This window comes from Lithobates pipiens, unplaced genomic scaffold, assembly GCF_037356315.1.
Source record: "Lithobates pipiens isolate NorthernLeopardFrog02 unplaced genomic scaffold, aLitPip1_a1.2 Scaffold_27, whole genome shotgun sequence".
Lineage (NCBI taxonomy): Eukaryota > Metazoa > Chordata > Amphibia > Anura > Ranidae > Lithobates > Lithobates pipiens.
The window spans coordinates 14,669,189-14,691,921 of NW_027507788.1; the positions used below are offsets into that span (position 1 = coordinate 14,669,189).

At 45.1% G+C, this 22,733-nt stretch overlaps 1 protein-coding gene across 1 annotated transcript in view; it reads left to right on the forward strand.

The window, feature by feature from the left end:
• Positions 1 to 22,733, forward strand: part of LOC143933557 (dual specificity tyrosine-phosphorylation-regulated kinase 1B-like) — a 100,692-nt gene that overhangs the window by 711 nt on the left and 77,248 nt on the right. The window lies entirely within an intron of this gene.

Genomic DNA, 22,733 nt, shown 5'->3' on the forward strand with positions numbered 1-22,733 from the left:
TTAGTGTCTTCTTTTGGTAGCAGTTAATAATCAGCACTTCCCACAAAAACGCAGCCTCAAGAATGCATGAAATCTAGTCTGTTTTATAAGTGAATGTACAGAGACACACAGGATTTAAAGGAAAGGAGGGGGGGGGGGGGGGGTTGTAATCATGTAAACAAATGTACTTAATGAATGAGAATGTTAACTAACCCATAGCAACCAGTAAGATGTGAGCAATCTCTGCAGACAGATGAGGCCGATTAGTTGCCGTCGGTTACTTTGCAGAAATGCACGCTTTCTGCCCTGAGCAAGGCCTTCTGTTTTCTGAAACCAGTATAGCATTCTGTATGGAGGCTTTCTCTGGGCCTAAATCGGTTGGAAATTTTGGTGCCCAAACTGAAAATTCAGGATGCACTTGACTGCAAATTTAAATAAAAAATAAATATAATAATATATCATAATTTTTATATATAGGGGGGGGTGTGTATAGATATAGATATATATATATTCTACACACACTTCTTTTAATATATATAGTTAAAAATATTTATATACTTTTTTTAATCCTATATATATATTTAAAAAAAGTGTGTGTGTGTGTGTGTGTAATAAAAAATAAATAAATAAAAAAAAATATATATATATAATAAAAGTGTATGTATGTAATTGCATTATATTTGACTTTCATTAAATATCATATATTTAAATGAATATGTCGCCCATTATCCGCAACCTTAAAAGAAAAAACGCAACCCTTTTTTTAAATTATATGTATGTCTTCACGCTGGTCCATTTGCTCTTCTGCTGCTGTGTTTAAAAATCTGCTTGCTGCATTTTTGGTCAGTTAAGAAAATAAATAAAATAAAAAAAACCAATAAAAATCTTTGAATTGGAAAAAAAAAAAGCGCACCTCCCTGTTGAAAAGCATTAAAAATGCAGCAAGAATGCATCAATAACGCACCCGTGTTATGTTTTTGATGCAGTTTTTGAGTCACATGATCTATGAAAAAACACACCATAGGCATAGTAAAATCGCAGCAAAATTGGGTGCGTTATCGGCGCCCTTTTCTCTATCAGCAAAATGCAGAAAACACAATTTTGGTCCGCTGAAATTCCAGTGCATCTGTAGTTTGGGGATGGACAGGGATCCCAGTAGTCCAGGAGCAACTGGTTTTGAAAAATATATAAATTCAAACTCGCTTGTTAAAAACTGACTAATTGGACAGAGGGGCTTCAGAATAAAAAAAAAATCGGATCGTTCTTACTCAGATCTTACACAGTCTTACTCAAATCAGAACTGAACTTCGGAACGTTTACCCTGGTCTCGGAATTTGACGTTTATTGATGAATGTTCCTGACTCCTGGCCACTTTTAGCGACATTTTATACAGGATGCATAGCCCATCCCTTTTGCTTGTGTGTGCGCGCTCTGCATTATTAGTTGTGTTCTGTAATGCCCGGTCTTTATCATATGCAGATGTCATATATTCTTTCCATTCTGTTTTGTTGGATTCATTGACAGCTAAATAAGGAATGAAAAAAAAAAAAAGAATTTTGGGATGATTATTTTGCAGGAATTATGTAGTGCCAACAGTTTGTGCAGCGCTTTGCAACATGAGGCAGACAGTACAGTTGCAATGCAGCTCAATACAGGAGGAATCATAGAGCCCTGCTCGTTAGAGCTTACGATCTAAATGGGAGTGTCAAGTGTATTCTTAGTTGATTTTTGGTTTGCGTTAGGTGATCTGAACAGTAATTCAGTGTGAAATGTGTTTAGAAACTTCCTGTAATAAAGACCAGTCACCGCTGCTCTTTCTACTTGCACAGAGTGACTGGTCTGGTCTCCGACCCTTCCTGAAGCAGGCTCCAACATCCATAACATGTCCGCAATCAGTGGCGGTCTCCCTGTACCGCGTCCGCCGTCAGTGGCGGTCTCCCTGTACCGCGTCCGCCGTCAGTGGCGGTCTCCCTGTACCGCGTCCGCCGTCAGTGGCGGTCTCCCTGTACCGCGTCCGCCGTCAGTGGCGGTCTCCCTGTACCGCGTCCGCCGTCAGTGGCGGTCTCCCTGTACCGCGTCCGCCGTCAGTGGCGGTCTCCCTGTACCGCGTCCGCCGTCAGTGGCGGTCTCCCTGTACCGCGTCCGCCGTCAGTGGCGGTCTCCCTGTACCGCGTCCGCCGTCAGTGCGGTCTCCCTGTACCGCGTCCGCCGTCAGTGGCGGTCTCCCTGTACCGCGTCCGCCGTCAGTGGCGGTCTCCCTGCACCGCGTCCGCCGTCAGTGGCGGTCTCCCTGCACCGCGTCCGCCGTCAGTGGCGGTCTCCCTGCACCGCGTCCGCCGTCAGTGGCGGTCTCCCTGCACCGCGTCCGCCGTCAGTGGCGGTCTCCCTGCACCGCGTCCGCCGTCAGTGGCGGTCTCCCTGCACCGCGTCCGCCGTCAGTGGCGGTCTCCCTGCACCGCGTCCGCCGTCAGGGGGCCGTCTCCCTGCACCGCGTCCACCGTCAGTGGCGGTCTCCCTGCACCGCGTCCGCAGTCTGCGACTTTTATGTCAGACTGAGGACACCTTTGGTGGTGTTGGTGGCTACGCTTGTGGCCCCTTAAATGAAGAAGTTGACCATCACTGGTCTAGAAGTTGTGTTGGTAAGGACCATTGCCGTTTGTAGAGCCTGAGCCTGAGCAGTAGATGCATGCAGAAAAGAATGATTTATGGTTCTATTATTTTTCCAGGCTGGGAAATAATACGCTAACTGGCCATGTGTTTGGGAGAGGATATGTCAACTGCAGCAGGTGTTAAAACAGGTCCCCCCCCCCCCCCCCCAGCCTCCCGCACAACTTGTTTTTCATGGGAAATCTGAGTACAGAAAATGTCCTCGTCCTGTTATAATGGTGATGCTCAGGAGAGCAGTTGACACAACATGCTGAGACTTGTGGGCAGCAGCTGAAAGACCTCAGCCCCTTGCTCTGTCTGAAATATAGACTGTTAGCATTGTCCCAAAGCCACCAATCGGACTGAAGCTTTCATTATTTCCAGCTTAAATGGTTTCTACTAGACAGTCCGGGTCTCAGATACTTTTTGTTCAGAACATACATTTAGAAAGTAACAGTTGGAGAACAGAGGTTTGTCTCTGCCAAAAACTGTTTTCTAATTTTGGATGGTGTGGGGGAGGATTAAAAAGCCTGTTAGGTTTTTTTGCTGTTATCTGGGACTTCATTAGAGAGAATTTTCTCTACTTCCTGTCCTGCTGACAAGAATTTTATCAGGCAGGAAGTTGGGAAAAACGGGGTGCGCAGAGATAAAATTCTGACTGGGTTCTAATAGGCACCCCCCACCTCCTAGTAAAGAAAAGTATTTATTTATATTTCTGTTTTTGTTTTGTTTTTGTGTTTTTTTTTTTTTTTTTTTTTTTTTTTTTTTATGAATTTCCTCACTTCCTGTCTGGAAAAACCTGCTCAGCGGGAACAGGAAGGGAGGGTAACTCTCTCTCTTTTTTTTATAGAGATTTGGTTAGCGGTACAAACCAGATCAGGGGCTGTAGAAGGCTGGGTTGACATATGTACTTAACCAGATTGGTGACTTTGGGGCAACATGTTCCAGTTTGACAAATGATTTTTTTTTTTTCGTGTATGTTTTTGTTTTATAGATCTGTTGGATGATCTGCCAACTCTTTTAAGCCTATGGGCATTTTAATAACTCTCTATGGTGGGCTTTTATATGGGGTCATTCAATAGTTTTATACCTCCAAGAGTGCAACAGAAATGATGAATTTTAATTAACTTGGTTGATATTTTTATTTATTGTTTTACAAGGTCATATCTGACCACATATTTGCTATTGTAAAGATATAATACTGTATCTTGATGGGCAAATATGGCTTCCATTGTTGGATAAGGCTATTAAAGCGAAACCACAAACCGAAAACTAACCATTTCCCACCCGCCATATAGCAAAATGACGGCTGGACAGTGGTTTTATTATCCTTACTGGGCATCGTATGACATCCAGCAGGATAAGCCTGGGGGGGGGGGGGGCGCAGCACGGCTATTGGTGGTGTTTAAGTCTGACATCTCCGATCTTGGTAAAGAATCTATGACCTATGCCAGTGATGGCGAACCTTGGCACCCCAGATGTTTTGGAACTGCATTATGGGAAATGTAGTTCAAAAACATCTGGGGTGCCAAGGTTTGACCTAGGCTCTTTACCATGTGATCAGCTGTGTCCAATCACAGCGGATCAGTGTAAACAGGAAGAGCCATTTGATCAGCTTCTCCTCGACTCGCGCTGAGAGGTGTGAGTAGAGGAGAGCCAATTGGTTGCTCCCCTGATGGGGGGGGGTTAATTTACTGATTATCAGCGCAGACCCATCAAGGATGCCCACTTTAGACCACCAGGGGTGCCAATCATTGCCCATTAGGATGGCACTCTGTGCCCATCAGTTATGCCTGTCAGTACTGCCTCATCAGTGCTCATCATTAAAGGAGAAAACATACTCCTTTTACAAAGTTTTCTAACAGAAACGAAGAAAACGTGTTTTGTTTTTTGTTTTTCAAAATTTGTGTTCTTTTTTTATTTTTAGCACAAAATTAACCCCAGTAGTGATCAAATACCACCAAAAGAAACCTCTATTTGTGGGAAAAATATTATAAAACTTTTGTTGGGGTATAGAGTCTTATGACCACGCAATTGTGATTCAAATTGCATAGTGCTGAAAATCAGCATGGGCAGGAAGGGGGGAAAGTGCCCTTTTTATTGAAGTGGTTAAAGTGTTGGTTAACCTAAAAAGAAGAAAAAATGGATCTTGCTCCTTTAAAGCATTTTTATACAGCACAGTGCTTGTGCTGTGTTATTTGGACCCCTGTATCGCCTGGCTATACCCTCCCCTCTGTAAACTGACCATTGTATATCATGGCCGCTGAGCCCTGACACTGGTCAGTTTATGTGCCTCCGTCATCCACAGCTCTCCTCTGTCCTGTCCTCCTCACGCCATCCCCTGGCTTTCATAATACTAAGTTTCCTGTATATGTACATATATATATGTATGTATATGTGTGTGTGTATATATATATATATATATATATATATATATATATATATATATATATATATATATATATATATATATATATATATATACTGTTCTATATCTAATTTAATAGCAGCTCTCACGTGATCGGCCGACACTCTCCTACTCTTCTCCCCCGACTGATGTCAGCGGAGGACTCTCAGCCACTCCCGCTGTACTTGTCAGATCGGGGGAGAGTGGAGCCGGCCAGTCACGTGAGCGCTGAGCGGCGTTATTAAATAAGGTATAGAGCAGGGATATGCAATTAGCGGACCTCCAGCTGTTGCAGAACTACAAGTCCCATGAGGCATAGCAATACTCTGACAGCCACAAGCACCCAGAGGCATGATGGGACTTGTAGTTTTGCAACAGCTGGAGGTCCGCTAATTGCATATCCCTGGTATAGAGCGCTTTTTTTTTTTTTTTTTTTTAATAGGGCACATATACAGTAAACCTTAATGTTATGAAAGCCAGGGGATTGCGTGATTTTTACTAAGTGGGTTTACATCCACTTTAATTCATTTTTAACATTCAAAGCATCCCCGTCTCCATGCTTTATTTTTGCTAATAAATCACTTTGAAAAACGCCCCCCCCACCCCCCCCCTCCCCTAGCATTTCTGGCTGTGGCCATCTTGAGTAAGGGTTCCCTTTTACTGGAACGAAGGTGCCAAGACCAACCCCTGAAAAACAACCCCACGCCATAAATCCCCCTCCTCCACCAAATGATTTGCACCAGTGCACAAAGCAAGGTCCATAATGACATGGATGAGTGATTTTGGGGTGGAGGAACTTGACTGGCCTGCACAGAGTCCTGACCTCAACCCAATAGAACACCTTTGGGATGAATTAGAGCAGAGACTGCGAACCAGGTTTTCTCATCCAACATCAGCGCCTGACGTCACAAATGTGCTTGTGGAAGAATGGTCAAACATTCCCATAGACACCCTCCTAAACCTTGTGGACGGCCTTCCCAGAAGAGTTGAAGCCGTTATAGCTGCAAAGGGTGGGCCAACTCAATACTGAACCCTACGGACTAAGACTGGGATGCCAATAGTTCATGTAAAGGCAGGTGTCCCAATACTTTTGACAATATAGTATATCGTTAGATTTTGTTACATACTTTATATCCATGTTTCTTCTTTTTATTTATTCTTTCTTGAGTTTTTTTTTTTTTTTCATATTGACAGCTTTTATTATAGGGTTTTTGCCCCTTTTTAAAACTGTTACACAGGGCTGAAAGCGCGCGTCTCCTGAAACTTTTCCGGAGGAGGGTATTTCTAGACTTCATGGAGCGTGCCGTAGATTTCCATCACTTTGAAGTTTGGCTTCCCAGACAGAGCAGCTTCTTTTAGAAATGTCTTTTGTCTACATAAACATCTGTCAGTCAGTCCATAAAACATCGAACTTCTGCGGGTGAACGCCCCCTTTTTTTTTTTTTTTTTTTTCTGTCCATTTTAACATCAAGTTCTAAAAACCTACGTAAATTTTCAAACGTCCAGTTCCGGGGTAATGATTGACGGCAACGACTGTGCATGCGTGTAAATTTAGTATCTTAAACGTACAAAGATAAAAACAACAAACTATTTATAGCGGTGTCCTATTTGGCAGGGACCTGTAGGTGTAGAGGTGACTCTGTATGCAATTACATTGTTATGAATGGGAGCGGCTAAACATTTAGGCATTCAACAGTTGGCTGCATGTAAAAAGAAACTTTAGGCCTTGTTGGTAGGCAGCATGAAGTCGTAGCAGCCAATCAAATGCCAGCTTTCATTTTCCAGCTGTCGTTTTGCAGTGCAGCGGTTTAATCGGGATACCTTGAGGTTCTACTCACTTCAGAGTCACATGATTTCCAGTGCAACTTCGGAGCGACTTTTGTACTATTTTTTTAAATTTTTATTTGACTTAACATTCTGTGGATCAAAGTCGCGCCAAAGTAGTTGGCGGTCGACCGATTTATCGGTAGCCGATATTCACTTTTTTTTTTTTTTTTGAAGTATCGGTCACAAAACTTACCGCTATTGCTTCAAGGGTTTGTGCCAGGGTTACCATTTAGAGCGGATGGTCATCTTTCTTATAATGACCGATGCGGTTCAGTTATCACACCGTCTATTTGATGGTTTGCCAGTTTGGTTGAAGACGCATGCAAATGTGACAGTAGCAATGCCTTCATTCCAGGAATAGAACTTTTTTTAATTAATTTTTTTTTTTTAAACGGTTAAATCAATGGGTTATGATTTAGGGCTGTTCAGGGGCTCTGGGCTTCAGCAAAATGGCAGCCCCCCCCCCCCCCCCCAGCAAAAAGACGGGAACAATGCTGTAGGCAATTTACAACACACAATTTTGGTAGAATTATTATTAATGTGTAATGTAGGTTCCTTGCTCGGCTGTTGTTACAAGCAGTGAGATGGGACGTCTCCCCTCTCTCCCCCCCAAAAAATATTTTCAGGGGCTCTGGGCTTCAGCAAAATGGCAGCCCCCCAGCAAAAAGAGACAGGAACAATGCTGGAGGCAATTTACAACACACAATTTTGGTAGAATTATTATTAATGTGTAATGTAGGTTCCTTGCTCGGCTGTTGTTACAAGCAGCGAGATGGGACGTCTCCCCTCTCTCCCCCCCCCCCCAAAAAATATTTTCAGGGGCTCTGGGCTTCAGCAAAATGGCAGCCCCCCAGCAAAAAGAGACAGGAACAATGCTGGAGGCAATTTACAACACACAATTTTGGTAGAATTATTATTAATGTGTAATGTAGGTTCCTTGCTCGGCTGTTACAAGCAGTGAGATGGAACGTCTCCCCTCTCCCCCCCCAAAAAAAAATATTTGCAGGGGCTCTGGGCTTCAGCAAAATGGCAGCCCCCCAGCAAAAAGAGACAGGAACAATGCTGGAGGCAATTTACACCACACGCACAATTTTGGTAAAATAATTATTAATGTGGAATGTATATTCCTTGCTAGGCTGTTATTACAAGCAGCAAGAGGGGATGTCTACCCCCCCCCCCCCCCCCAGATCTAGTAAATGATCTAGTAAATGGAAAGCGATGTCATGACATCACTTCCGGATTACTGGCATCTTAAGGGGCGCCAGTTTTAAAAAATATAAAGTATTCAAAAACACAGATTTTGAATTCTGTGCAGAGGGGTTTTGGGTCTTCTAGACCACAGATCCCTCCATAAAGTGTACCTGTCACGTGCCTATTACTGTCACAAAGGATGTTTACATTCTTTGACAGCAATAACCGTGATCACAAAAATATATATTTTTTTAAAGGACAGTGTAAAAATTTTACATTTTACAGAATATCGTCACCTGTTGTCGGTTATCGGCCTGAAAGGGAGCCGCACAATTGGTATCAGCCAAAAAAAAAACGTTATCGGTCGATCACTAAAAGTAGTGCAGGCACCTGTTCAAAGTCGCTGCAACTTTGTTGCACCAATTTTAACGGGTGCCATTAAGAAGAATGGGTGAGCGACTTTTTCCAAAGTTGCATTACAAATCGCACAAGTGTAAATGGAGTCTAAAGCGTAACTTTAATCACCACAACTTGATAAAAAATGTTCTTTAGCACATTCCACTTTAATAATTATTCTACCAAAATTGTGTCTTGTAAATCACCTCTGGCATTGTACCTGTCTCTTCTTGCTGGAGGCTGCCATTGTACTGAAGCCCAGAGCCCCTGAACAGCAGTAAATCATAAAGTGGAACTAAACCCATTGTTTTAACTGTTTCAAAAAACAGTTCTATTCCTGGAATTGACGGCATTGCTAGCTGTCACATTTGATTGTGTTTTCAACCAAACTGTCAAACCATCAAATGACCGGTGTCACAACTGATCACATATTTTACTCTAAATATAAGGGCAAAACTTTTCTGTAAGGTTTGGATAGATAGAATCCCTCCCTCTCCACTCTATATCTATTGCTGTCTGTGTCCTGGGAGATTCATCCTCTCTATTTGTCTTGTTTACCATTCTCTTTGAAAGTTAAAGTCTCAAATTTTCAGTTGTCCCCAGAAAAATAACAGAGTGGAAACCTTCCAATAGGGACACTGGTTCTGTTTAGAATGTGCATGTATATTTATAGTTGTGTTTAATTTGTATATGTATGTAGCACCGTGGCCCTGCGAGATGCGACATTTTGTTGTACCGTATGTCCTCACGTGTAGTAGAATTGCAATAAAGCTTGATTTGATTATTTTTTTTTATTTGATGTCCTGTTAGAATTTTCTCTTCCTGATTCACCTGTGGGTGTGGCGTCTTGCCATACACTGTGTGTGAGCTGATTGGAGGAAAGGAGCACACACACCCCCCCCCCCCCCCTTCTCCACATAGCCAGAGACTTGCAGAGCTGTGCTGTGAATTGGCCAGCTCTCTGCTAATCTATAGCACCCACCCTGACATAAAATTCAGGCTGGTTTTATCACAGATGTTGGAGAACTTGACAGAAGTTATCATGCAGATAATAGAAGAACGGAGCAGAAAAAAAAAGCTACGGGACTTGAGGGGAATTGCCCCTGTCCTTATACAGAACAGTTTTTAAAGTGAACATTGTAGGCTAGGGTTGTACCGATACAACTTTAAGACTAACTGCAAGTACGGATCCTTTTTTTTTTTTTTTTATGTCGTGACCGTTTTCAAAGCACAGTGCAGACTAATGATAGGTGGCACTTATGGGCACTTGCTAGCCTGGCATAATGGCATGAATGATGAGAGGTAAGGAAGGCTTTTGCAATGCTATGACATATAGCATTGCAAAATCCTTTCCTCCTCATTCATGTAATTTTATCATATACAGTAGTATGCTGCGACCCCCATTTTGCTACACCCTGCTGTGAGCTGCAGTAAGCCAGCAGCCGCCATCTTGTTACACCCAGCCCATATAGTTCGAGCTGGGTGTAACAAGATGTCCGCTGCCGCTTACTGCGCTCGAGTGCAAGGTGTACCAAGATGGGGGTCGCAGCATACTACTGTATATGATACACCTTTCACTCAACCACAGTAAGCAGCAGGGGACATCTTGTTACACCCAGCCCGAACTATATGGGCCGGGTGTAACAAGATGTCCGCTGCTGGCTTACTGTGGCTTAGAGCAGGGTGTACCAAGATGGCCGCCGTAAAGTTTACCCCTTGAGGGAGACAAGGATTGTGACGAATATGACGGCTCCGGTCTCTGATTTCGATGGAATATGCAGCTGCCACCCTGCCCGCTTACCCCTAGTTCCACTGCTGCCAGCCTATTGACTCGCTCTTCGCTCCGCCCGCTGACTTGCGGTTTCACCACATTCTCAGGTATCTGGTTAAGCACGGGGCGCATTTGTGCGAGTATCGGTATCGGGACAATCCTATTGTAGGCACAAGTAATCAGTTGCCAGTTTTACTAGATAGGTGGTGATAGTTCTCATTTTTGATTTAGGTCCCAGAACACCCCTCCACTTCCTCTTGTTCGACCCACATCTAACAATACAATGCCAGTCACCCGAGTGAGTTGACTGGGGGCCGGGCATTTCCACTCGAGGCAGGTTGGAGGAGTTGTGCCTCTGGCTGTGCCGATACTGACTTTGGGAAAGGAGCTTCTAGAGGTACTAAAATAGATGTGCACAGCTGTCTATTATAGCTGCTAGTTTGCTCTTGCCCACAGCTTCAAATAAACCACTAAAGCTGCCAATGAAATGCAAAAACAGAGTGGTTTTACCTGCCAAAGGATTTGCCTTTTTGCCCATTCAGTCACTTTTAGGCCCCATTCACACCTGAGCATAGCGTTTTTAAGCGTTTCGAAGCACGTATTTACTCGTTTCTATGCAGCGTTTTCCAATGTTTTTGAGCTTTGTCATCTGTTTCATCATTTGTTGCTATGTTTTTAGATTTTGTCATCTGCTTCCTGCTCCAAAAATGCCCAAATCTGCCAGATTCGAGCGTCAAAAAAAGGGTCCAGAACTTGTTTGAGCTTCAGGCGACTTGGAGTGGAGATGTGAGCCATCTCCATAGAGAATAATGGATTTTTTTTCCCCTCAAGCATTTTGGAGCTTCAGGCTTCAAGCTACAAAACGCTCAGGTGTGAATGGGGCTTTAAAGCTGAACTCCGGCTTTTGTTACTCTTTACATAGTTTGTTGGGGCCAAACTATGTCCCTCACTAGCATGTGAGGCCGCTGGATGTGCGGTACTTTGTCCCTCACTAGCATGTGAGGCCGCTGGATGTGCGGTACTATGTCCCTCACTAGCATGTGAGGCCGCTGGATGTGCGGTACTATGTCCCTCACTAGCATGTGAGGCCGCTGGATGTGCGGTACTATGTCCCTCACTAGCATGTGAGGCCCCTGGATGTGCGGTACTATGTCCCTCACTAGCATGTGAGGCCCCTGGATGTGCGGTACTATGTCCCTCACTAGCATGTGAGGCCCCTGGATGTGCGGTACTATGTCCCTCACTAACATGTGAGGCCCCTGGATGTGCGGTACTATGTCCCTCCCTAGCATGTGAGGCCCCTGGATGTGCGGTACTATGTCCCTCCCTAGCATGTGAGGCCCCTGGATGTGCGGTACTATGTCCCTCACTAGCATGTGAGGCCCCTGGATGTGCGGTACTATGTCCCTCACTAGCATGTGAGGCCCCTGGATGTGCGGTACTATGTCCCTCACTAACCTGTGAGGCCCCTGGATGTGCGGTACTATGTCCCTCACTAACCTGTGAGGCTGCTGGATGTGTGGTACTATGTCCCTCACTAACCTGTGAGGCTGCTGGATGTGCGGTACTATGTCCCTCACTAACCTGTGAGGCCGCGGGATGTGCGGTACTTTGTCCCTCACTAGCATGTGAGGCCGCTGGATGTGCGGTACTTTGTCCCTCACTAACCTGTGAGGCTGCTGGATGTGCGGTACTATGTCCCTCACTAACCTGTGAGGCCGCTGGATGTGCGGTACTTTGTCCCTCACTAACCTGTGAGGCTGCTGGATGTGCGGTACTATGTCCCTCCCTAACCTGTGAGGCTGCTGGATGTGCGGTACTATGTCCCTCACTAACCTGTGAGGCTGCTGGATGTGCGGTACTATGTCCCTCACTAACCTGTGAGGCTGCTGGATGTGCGGTACTATGTCCCTCCCTAACCTGTGAGGCTGCTGGATGTGCGGTACTATGTCCCTCACTAACCTGTGAGGCTGCTGGATGTGCGGTACTATGTCCCTCACTAACCTGTGAGGCTGCTGGATGTGCGGTACTATGTCCCTCACTAACCTGTGAGGCTGCTGGATGTGCGGTACTATGTCCCTCACTAACCTGTGAGGCTGCTGGATGTGCGGTACTATGTCCCTCACTAACCTGTGAGGCTGCTGGATGTGCGGTACTATGTCCCTCACTAACCTGTGAGGCTGCTGGATGTGCGGTACTATGTCCCTCCCTAACCTGTGAGGCTGCTGGATGTGCGGTACTATGTCCCTCCCTAACCTGTGAGGCTGCTGGATGTGCGGTACTATGTCCCTCACTAACCTGTGAGGCTGCTGGATGTGCGGTACTATGTCCCTCACTAACCTGTGAGGCCGCGGGATGTGCGGTACTATGTCCCTCACTAACCTGTGAGGCTGCTGGATGTGCGGTACTATGTCCCTCACTAACCTGTGAGGCCGCGGGATGTGCGGTACTATGTCCCTCACTAACCTGTGAGGCTGCTGGATGTGCGGTACTATGTCCCTCACTAACCTGTGAGGCTGCTGGATGTGCGGTACTATGTCCCTCACTAACCTGTGAGGCCGCGGGATGTGCGGTACTATGTCCCTCACTAACCTGTGAGGCTGCTGGATGTGCGGTACTATGTCCCTCACTAGCATGTGAGGCCCCTGGATGTGCGGTACTATGTCCCTCACTAGCATGTGAGGCCCCTGGATGTGCGGTACTATGTCCCTCACTAACCTGTGAGGCCGCGGGATGTGCGGTACTTTGTCCCTCACTAACCTGTGAGGCCGCTGGATGTGCGGTATAAACTGTATGTAGCTGAGGCCACATACTGCACTGTGTTCCGGGTGTGAGCCAAGACCCTCCAGGCTCATACCTGGAAATCAGCCTGAGCAGCACTCAGCCATTCATAGAAAGCGATGTACTCCAGCAAAGAATACAAAGCTTCCTCCGACTGGCTGATTCTGAGGTTGTGACATCATCAGCCCACCTCTTGGATTCAGCCAAATTTTTGTACCGAAACCAAAAAAAAAAAGCAAGATGCACTTAACCGAAATTAATTTTTAAAAAAAATATATACTTTTATTTTTTTTTACAAAAGGGCTAGCAAATATAAATAAAAACAGGTAAACGGTTTCACTTAAAGGTAAATAATTACCAGCTAAAAAATAAAAATAAATTTTTAGCTGGTAATTATTTACTTTTTAAGTGCAATTGTTTACCTGTTTTCCTTTATATTTGGTAGCCTGTTTTGTGTATTTTATCATTTGTAAGTTGCTGCTTATTCTGAGGGTCAGTTCACACTGAGGGAGCGCGACTTGCAGCACGACTTGCAGCGCGACTGCCTCAGGTGACCCCCGACATGACCGCTGTGGCGACTTGCAAAACGGCTTCTGTATAGAAGTCAATGCAAGTTGCCCCCAAAGTCGTACAGTAACCTTTTTCTAAGTCGGAGCGACTTGCGTCGCTATGATTAGAATGGTTCCATTGTACAGATGGCTACTTGTCAGGCGACTAAGTCGCCCTGACAAGTCGACCCAGTGTGAACCGACCCTAATTGTACATCTTTGAAATATCGCTTTATCCATGGCGCAGCCTCTAGATCCCCAGTTTGGGTGCGTTTTATGAGATCTTGTGATTTTTATTATATTTATTTTTATATATAATTGTATTATATTTGACTTTTTAATTATCATGAATTTTTAAAAAGTATAAGTTTATTGGCAACTTTAGCTCAAGGAAAATGTATCCCTTTTTTAAATTCTATGTATATCTTCACAATGGTCCGCTTAACTTCCATGCATTTTTGATCCGTTTAAAAAAAAAAATGCCAAAAACACGCGTACCTGTTTAAATGCATTGAAAACGCACAAGAACCCATCAATAACGCACCAGTGTTATGTTTTTGATGTGGTTTTTGGGTCATGTAACCTGTAAAATTGTGGCAAAATTGCATGCATTTTCGGTGCCACTATCGGCACCTTTTTCTCTTATCGGCAAAATGCCGATAACGCCATTTTCACCCGATATGTTTTGGTGTATCCTAGAGCTGCACGATTCTGGCTAAAATGAGAATCACAATTTTTTATTTTTTTTTACTTGGAAGATGGATCACGATTCTCGCGGCGTAACATCATCTTTCACGTTTAAAACAAAAAAAATTGGGCTAACTTTGCTGTTTCGTTTTTTTTTTTTTTAATTTTTTAGTGCATTTCCCCAAAAAAATTGTTTTTGAAAGACCGCTGGGTAAATACAGTGTGATGTAAAATATAGCAGCAATTGCCATTTTTATTCCCTAGGGGGTCTCTGCTAAAATATGTATGTAATGTTTGAGGGTTCAAAAAGTAATTTTCTAGCAAAAAATATTGATTTTAACTTAAGTGTCCGAAAAAGACTTTAAGTGGTTAAACTTCCTGCATTTACACCTTGTTAAAAACTTAGCAGACTGCCTGGATTTTTTCTTTACACACAAGTTTATCCCTTTTGATCTAAGAAGGAAGAGTTGGTTACAATGTTTCATGTTAAAAACTTGGCAGACTACCCGGGATGTTTTCTTTTGACAGCTGAGTGAGCAGATAAGTCTCTCCACTTGTTATACGAAAGAATCGGCAATCTCTGCAATAGAGATCGGGGGGGGGGGGTTTGAATCGAGATCACAATTTTTTAACGATTAATTGTGCAGCTCTAGTGTATCCTTACTTATTCATTGCTAGAATATATTGCTTTCTATGAATGGCTCAGACTTCTATTGTATTCTGGGTATGAGCCAGGTAGGTCTCGGCTCGCACCCGGAACACAGTGCTGTATGTGGTCTCAGCTACATACTGTTTATACCGCACATCCAGTGGCCTCACATGTTGGTGAGGGACATAGTTCATTTGGACCAACTTGTAAAATGCAACAAAATTTGGAGTATAGCTTTAGGCTGGGTTCACATATATGCGGGGCAGGATTTTGTGCAGTCTCTGGTGCGTTTGCATTCAGCAGTTCAGGTGCCAATTTATCGCACCTGAACCGAACTGAAAAACACACAGGATCCTTTTTTTAATTCGCACCACATATATGTTAATCGGCTCTATTAAAAGCCGGTCTGATTCACATGTAATGCGATTCGGATGCGGTTCCAAATATAATTTGCATATGTCGAACTGAGCCTTAAATGTCTGGACAGTGAGAGGAGCAGCAGAATGATAAGCTCATGTCTCTGTCACTCTCCCTCTCCTCCGAACAGCTTGTTCCTACTTGGCACATCTGATTGCTTCCTCGTGCTGCTTTTCCCCCTTATTCTGAGCTCTGCTGTACAAGGGTTTTAAGAGGCTGATACCGGGCCACACTGGCATTGCTTTCTTTAAAAAAATAAAATAAAAATAAAAATACATCCATGGAATAATGAATGCACAGCTGCTTTAATTTGTATCTTTTATATCTGCCTGGAGTTCAGTTTTTGCAGTCCTAAATGACAAATCTTCCAATCAATGTGAATTGGAGGTTTGTAGGGGAAGAGCACAGCTATTCAGAAAAGGTTGCTGGGTTTGCTGCTCGGTGGTGAGCGCCTCCCCGGCACACAAGAACTGATTTCTTTGAGAACCGGGATTCTACATTAATGGATCTCGGGCCAATCAAGCCTCGGTTTTATCTTTTGTGCAATATTTTGATAGTGCTCTTTGCGCATGTAACTTTTTTTTTTTTTTTTCTCCAAGGCATTTATGCATCATTGATATTTTATTTTGTAGGACGTTTTTCAATTGTTAGGACAAGATAAAACGGACACGGTTGGTGTGTCTTACTATATAGGTTAACGATCCGTGTAGTAAACATATTTCTATATTGGTTGATGCTTAAAGCGTTTGTTACCCCCCAAAAAAATAAAAAATAAATAAAAAATCTTATTCCCTTAAAGAGGAAGTAAACCCTGGTGGGTTCCTTTTTACTTCCTCTTTATTTTCCTGCAAAAGTAAAGCATAATGGGCTACTATGCATCGCATAGTAGCTCATTATGTGTCACTTACCTGAAACCGAAGCCTGCGATGTAACTGCTGTCCCCACTAGCACCGAGCGTCCATCTTTACCCCTCTTCCTTCTGGGGCCGCGAACTCTGGCTCTGTGACTGGCCCGAGTCACGTGACCTCAGTCCTGCACATGCTTGCGGGATCCACCAAGTCACGGCATGACCCCATATTAGAAACTGCACAATCTGCCCTTTCTAAAGTGTGCATGCGTCGTAGTCATCGGCACACAGCTTTTTTTTTTTTTTTTGTAAATGTCTCCTAAACCATGGAGGTTTAGGACATATTTCCAGCACCTACAGGTAAGCTTTAATATAGGCTTACCTATAGGTAAGTGGTTGTACAGGGTGTACAACCACTTTAAAGCATGATTAACAACACAGTGCTTGCGCTGTGCTATTTGGCCCCTTCTATCACTTAAAAAACCTGGCTGATCTTGCCTTGTTCTGCCCTCCCCACTGTAAACTGACCATGGTTTATCATGGCTGCTGAGCCCTGACACTGTGGTCAGTTTATGTGCTCCTCTCTCCGCTCTGCCCTCCGCTCTGCCCTCCGCTCTCCCCTCCCTGCCTGTCAGCTCCGTCCACAGACAGACTGTAAAAGTCATTACAGGAACTGTTGTAAGAGCAATATTATCCTGCAAGTCTTGTTCCTCTTCTAAATATCCTAGTCGTCCTGATACTTCAAAGGTGACGCTACTTAGTAGGTCTATATTGGAAAAAAGGGTTAAAGTAGATCTATATGAAAAACTTTTATTTATTTTTATAGTATGGGTAGAACGGGGGAGGGTTAACCCCATTCAGATTCTTTTTCGCCATCTGTGTCCATTTTGTGAAGATTTCCCTTCACTTCCTGTCCCATAGCCAAACAGGAAGTGAGGAAACAAAGGAAATTCCTTGGGGAACCCGAGGTCATCATAACTAGTGTTGCCATTGGAAGATTTCTCCTCTCTTACTTTTCTGGGGGCAACCCAAAATTTAGGATTTTCTTTTACTTTCACTTTCAATGATAATGGTAAACAAATAGAGAGGGTAAATCTCCCTAATGGGGGAACACAGCAATGTAAACCGACAAGCATGCTAATCCCCCTGCACTCTCTCCAAAACAAAAAAAAGTTTTGCCTTTTTACTTATGCTTCATGTCGGGGGTGCCCAACCTTTTGAAGAGCGACTTAAGTGACTTGGTAACCGGTCGCAAGCCACAATTGGCAGAGCAGGCAGATGACAGGTCCGTGCAGAGTGGACACGGACACAGCCCAGTCTACTCCTATGGGTCCTCCGATCCACCCTAACGGAAGGGGATTGATCCCCCCCCCCCCTTTTTTTTTTTTTTTTTTTTTGCGAATCGGATTGGAGTTAGGCGGGTGTAAAAGGACACAAATCTGTTTACATCTGCCGTTTCATAGAGGTGAATGGAGGGTTCGATTGAGTTGGACCGATTGTGTGAAAGGGGCCTTTCACACTAATGAAGCGCAGTGCACATGTGTCTTTTTGCCATAGACTTCTATTATATCCTGCAGGTGTGGTGCACTTTCTGAAATCTCACCAAACCCGCAGGTAATAACAGAAGTCTATGCCTCAGTGCAGGTAACCTGAAGGTGCACTGCACCTGCGGATCAGTTTGAAAGCAGCCCAGTAACCACTGCGCAGATATGCCCATATATACACTGCAATTTTAGTAATAAACTGACCTTTAATAACAGTCTTCCATTCAGGTATCGCCTGCTTTTGCTGTCCGCAGCAGAGTACATTTGGTATCACTCCACCTGTGGCAGGAGGTGGCGCTATACATGCTGCTTGCTTTGCCGGTGTTCTGGCAGATAGTTTCCTGCCATCATATAGTGTCCGCATGCGCAGTACGGGGCAGAAGAAGCTTCATAAAATTTCCGAAGATGAACTGGGCCGTGAGTGGAGGTGGTGGCCCCCCCATCCAAGTGGACATAGGGTTGTGAAAATTAGAGGGCCCCTCACGGGACGAGCTTCGTTCGCCGCGCTTCGGCCTCGCTGCGCTCGGCTCTTTTATATTCCTACTCTGTGTCCACTTGGATGGTGGGGATAGAACCTGGACTCACGGCGCGGGCGCCGTTCATCCTCGGCTATTTTCGGAATCTGTGTGTACTGCGCATGCGCAGTACACAGCGGACACTATCCGATGGGGGACCATATATGATAGGACACCAGCTTCATTAACAGATGCTCTGGGATGGTGGGTCTGCAACCCATGATCTGGGCTTGCCAATCTGCCATCCCACAGATCTCGTGTTCACCTCGCTTCTCACTTTTTAATAAATCGGGCCCAATGAGTTACTGACCTAGAAACAGTGTACTCCTGGAACATTTGTAACACCAGACCTGGATAATTCCAGACTGACTCTCTAGTAAGGCGGAAGGATCAGCATGACAAGGAAATAACATCTTCACAGGGCACATATTGTATTTTTTATTGCTTGGCGGATAACTTTCATTGAAGTTGTTTGAGTATTGTATAATCTGATCCTCTTTTTTTTTTTTTTACTTTTTTGAGCTGATGTTGATTGGTCATTTGTCAGTAGAGATGAGCTCGGGTGTGTTTGTTTTTTTTTGTTTTTTTGGATGCTCCTCTTAACCCATGTGGCCGAGCATGCCGGGAAGCTGTCACTTGCTCTTCTGCGGCTGGGGGTGGGTATATGTGCAGCTGCAGGGCAGGAAATGATTGGCCCATAACGGCTTCTCCAGGCAGGATTGGCCATGTGGACTCAGAAGAGCATCCAGACATGCCTGAGCTCATTAGAGATCTAGTGTCCTGGTCGGGAGCCATGTTCATTTGTTTATGCTTGTACTGTCCAATTGATGTCGATCTTCTCCTCCTATTTTATTTTATTTTATTTTTTTGTGACAGTAGTAGACCAGTAAATATTCGGAAAAGACCAATACACAACACTAGGTGTGGGTTGTACAGCCATGTTTGTGGGGTTCGGGTCTTCTGTCTCTCTGGGGATATGTTAGGACGGGTTTGATAATCTATTGTCTCTCATTGAGATGAGCAGCACAGGATGTCCATATTTATTTTACCTTTTTTAGGTTTGTTGTGATGCCTACCAGTTTGTCATGACCTGTATATAACGCAGATGTTGTAATGTGCTGGTACTTGGATATTGCAGTGGAATATTAAATGAACTGTAGTCACTATGGGGTTAAAAAGAGGATTATTGGGGAAGGAAGGATATTCCAGACATCTGAACTGAGGGAAAGTGCAAGACTTTAGGGGACTCCTTGGGCCTACCTAAGCTCTAATTTGGGGTGCACTGACACTAGCACTCTGAACTGTTCTCAAACACGGTCCAGCCCCTTGTCCTAGTTTGTGTAGTGTGAGTGCTCCATTCACACAGACAGATTAGTCAGGACCCCCAGCCCACCCTACCCTTATCCCATCCTTCTCAACCTCACTTCACCCTACCCACCTCGTTCTACCCTATCCTTCTCTACTCTCACATCCTTCCCCAAGTACAAAGGCCTCTTCCTCCATGGCACCAAGAACAAAGGTCTTTCCAACCAGCCTCAAGTAGCTGCTCATTGGATTGGTTATTGTCTGTTGAGGCATTGTGTGCTGCATTGAGAGGTTAAAGGAGTCACATGATTTAACATACCCAGAAGTACCTGTGTGTTTTTTTTTTTTTTTTTTTTTTCTCTAACCTATCCTTCTCTTCTGTACCCTACTCTTCTCTTCTGTACCCTACTCTTCTCTTCTGTACCCTACCTTACTCTTCTCTTCTGTACCCTACTCTTCTCTTCTGTACCCTACCCTACTCTTCTGTACCCTACTCTTCTCTTCTGTACCCTACTCTTCTCTTCTGTACCCTACTCTTCTCTTCTGTACCCTACTCTTCTCTTCTGTACCCTACTCTTCTCTTCTGTACCCTACTCTTCTCTTCTGTACCCTACTCTTCTCTTCTGTACCCTACTCTTCTCTTCTGTACCCTACTCTTCTCTTCTGTACCCTACTCTTCTCTTCTGTACCCTACTCTTCTCTTCTCTACCCTTATCTTCTCTACCCTACCCTTATCTTCTCTACCCTACCCTTATCTTCTCTACCCTACCCTTATCTTCTCTACCCTACCCTACCCTTCTCTACCCTACCCTACCCTACCCTTCTCTACCCTACCCTACCCTTCTCTACCCTACCCTACCCTTCTCTACCCTACCCTTCTCTTCTCTACCCTTCTCTTCCCTACCCTTCTCTTCCCTACCCTTCTCTTCCCTACCCTTCTCTTCCCTACCCTTCTCTTCCCTACCCTTCTCTTCCCTACCCTTCTCTTCCCTACCCTACCCTTCTCTACCCTACCCTTCTCTACCCTACCCTTCTCTACCCTACCCTTCTCTACCCTACCCTTCTCTACCCTACCCTACCCTTCTCTACCCTACCCTACCCTTCTCTACCCTACCCTTCTCTTCTCTACCCTACCCTTCTCTTCTCTACCCTACCCTTCTCTTCTCTACCCTACCCTTCTCTTCTCTACCCTACCCTTCTCTTCTCTACCCTACCCTTCTCTTCTCTACCCTTCTCTTCTCTACCCTACCCTTCTCTACCCTACCCTTCTCTACCCTACCCTTCTCTACCCTACCCTTCTCTACCCTACCCTTCTCTACCCTACCCTTCTCTACCCTACCCTACCCTTCTCTACCCTACCCTTCCCTTCTCTACCCTACCCTTCTCTTCTCTACCCTACCCTTCTCTTCTCTACCCTACCCTTCTCTTCTCTACCCTACCCTTCTCTTCTCTACCCTACCCTTCTCTTCTCTACCCTACCCTTCTCTTCTCTACCCTACCCTTCTCTTCTCTACCCTTCTCTTCCCTACCCTACCCTTCTCTACCCTACCCTTCTCTACCCTACCCTTCTCTACCCTACCCTTCTCTACCCTACCCTTCTCTACCCTACCCTACCCTTCTCTACCCTACCCTACCCTACCCTACCCTACCCTTCTCTACCCTACCCTACCCTTCTCTACCCTACCCTTCCCTTCTCTACCCTACCCTTCTCTTCTCTACCCTACCCTTCTCTTCTCTACCCTACCCTTCTCTTCTCTACCCTACCCTTCTCTTCTCTACCCTACCCTTCTCTTCTCTACCCTTCTCTTCTCTACCCTACCCTTCTCTTCTCTACCCTACCCTTCTCTTCTCTACCCTACCCTTCTCTTCTCTACCCTACCCTTCTCTTCTCTACCCTACCCTTCTCTTCTCTACCCTATCCTACCCTTCTCTTCTCTACCACATCCTTTCCCAAGTACAAAGGCCTCTTCCTCCATGGCACCAAGAACAAAGGTCTTTCCAACCAGCCCTCAAGTAGCTGCTCATTGGATTGCTGATTGGTTGTTGAGGCATTGTTGAAGCTTATAGGGAATCTGTCTTTAAAATACCTTTGGGAGAAGTATGGATGGAAGCCGCCATTATGGTGACTCCTGGGAAACAGAACCAAGCCCTGGTCCGTTGAGCTTATTCACCATCAATCCTGAGCCTCATACCTGGGGGAAGCAGTGTTCAGGAACGGCAGTTTCCATCTGAGGCTTTTCATATAGGTGTTCTGGAGGGGGATCCCTCTACCAACAGCACCATTCTCATATATATTCTCATATTTCCCAAGTTTATTGTGCTGCGAACGCAGTGAGTGATATTAGGAACACAGATAAATCTGTTCATGCTTGTTTCCATGGCATTGACTAGAAGATGCTGAAGTCACAGCCAGGCAACTAGCATTTTTAGGTTGACAATGGCAGTCTGTAAGTTGTGTAATACATGGTGTATTACTGTGACTCCCCTCCCCCCGCACTGGGAAATAGAAATGTTTGTGACAGTACTGTGTACTCTGGTGGGGACAGTACTAAGGGTGTACTGTGATTGGTGGGGAGGGTACTGGTGGTGTACTCTGATTGGTGGGAATAGTACTGGGGTTCTGGTAGTGTTATCTGATTGGTGGGGACAGTACCAGGGTTCTGTGTTCGGATTGGTGGATACAGTGTTGGAGTTTTAGTGTTGTGCTCTGGGGACAGTACTGGGGTTCTGGTGGGGTTCTATGATTGGTGGGGACTGTACTGGGGTTCTGGTGCTGTGATTGGTGGGGACGGTATTGGGGTTCTGGTGGTGTGCTTTGGTGGGGTTCTATGATTGGTGGGGACTGTACTGGGGTTCTGGTGCTGTGATTGGTGGGGACTGTACTGGGGTTCTGGTGCTGTGATTGGTGGGGACTGTACTGGGGTTCTGGTGCTGTGATTGGTGGGGACTGTACTGGGGTTCTGGTGCTGTGATTGGTGGGGACTGTACTGGGGTTCTGGTGGTGTGCTCTGATTGGTGGGGTTCTGGTGGTGTGATTGGTGGGGACTGTACTGGGGTTCTGGTGCTGTGATTGGTGGGGACAGTGGTGGTGTGCTCTGATTGGTGGGGACAGTGGTGGGGTTCTGGTGGTGTGCTCTGATTGGTGGGGACAGTGGTGGGGTTCTGGTGGTGTGCTCTGATTGGTGGGGTTCTGGTGGTGTGCTCTGATTGGTGGGGTTCTGGT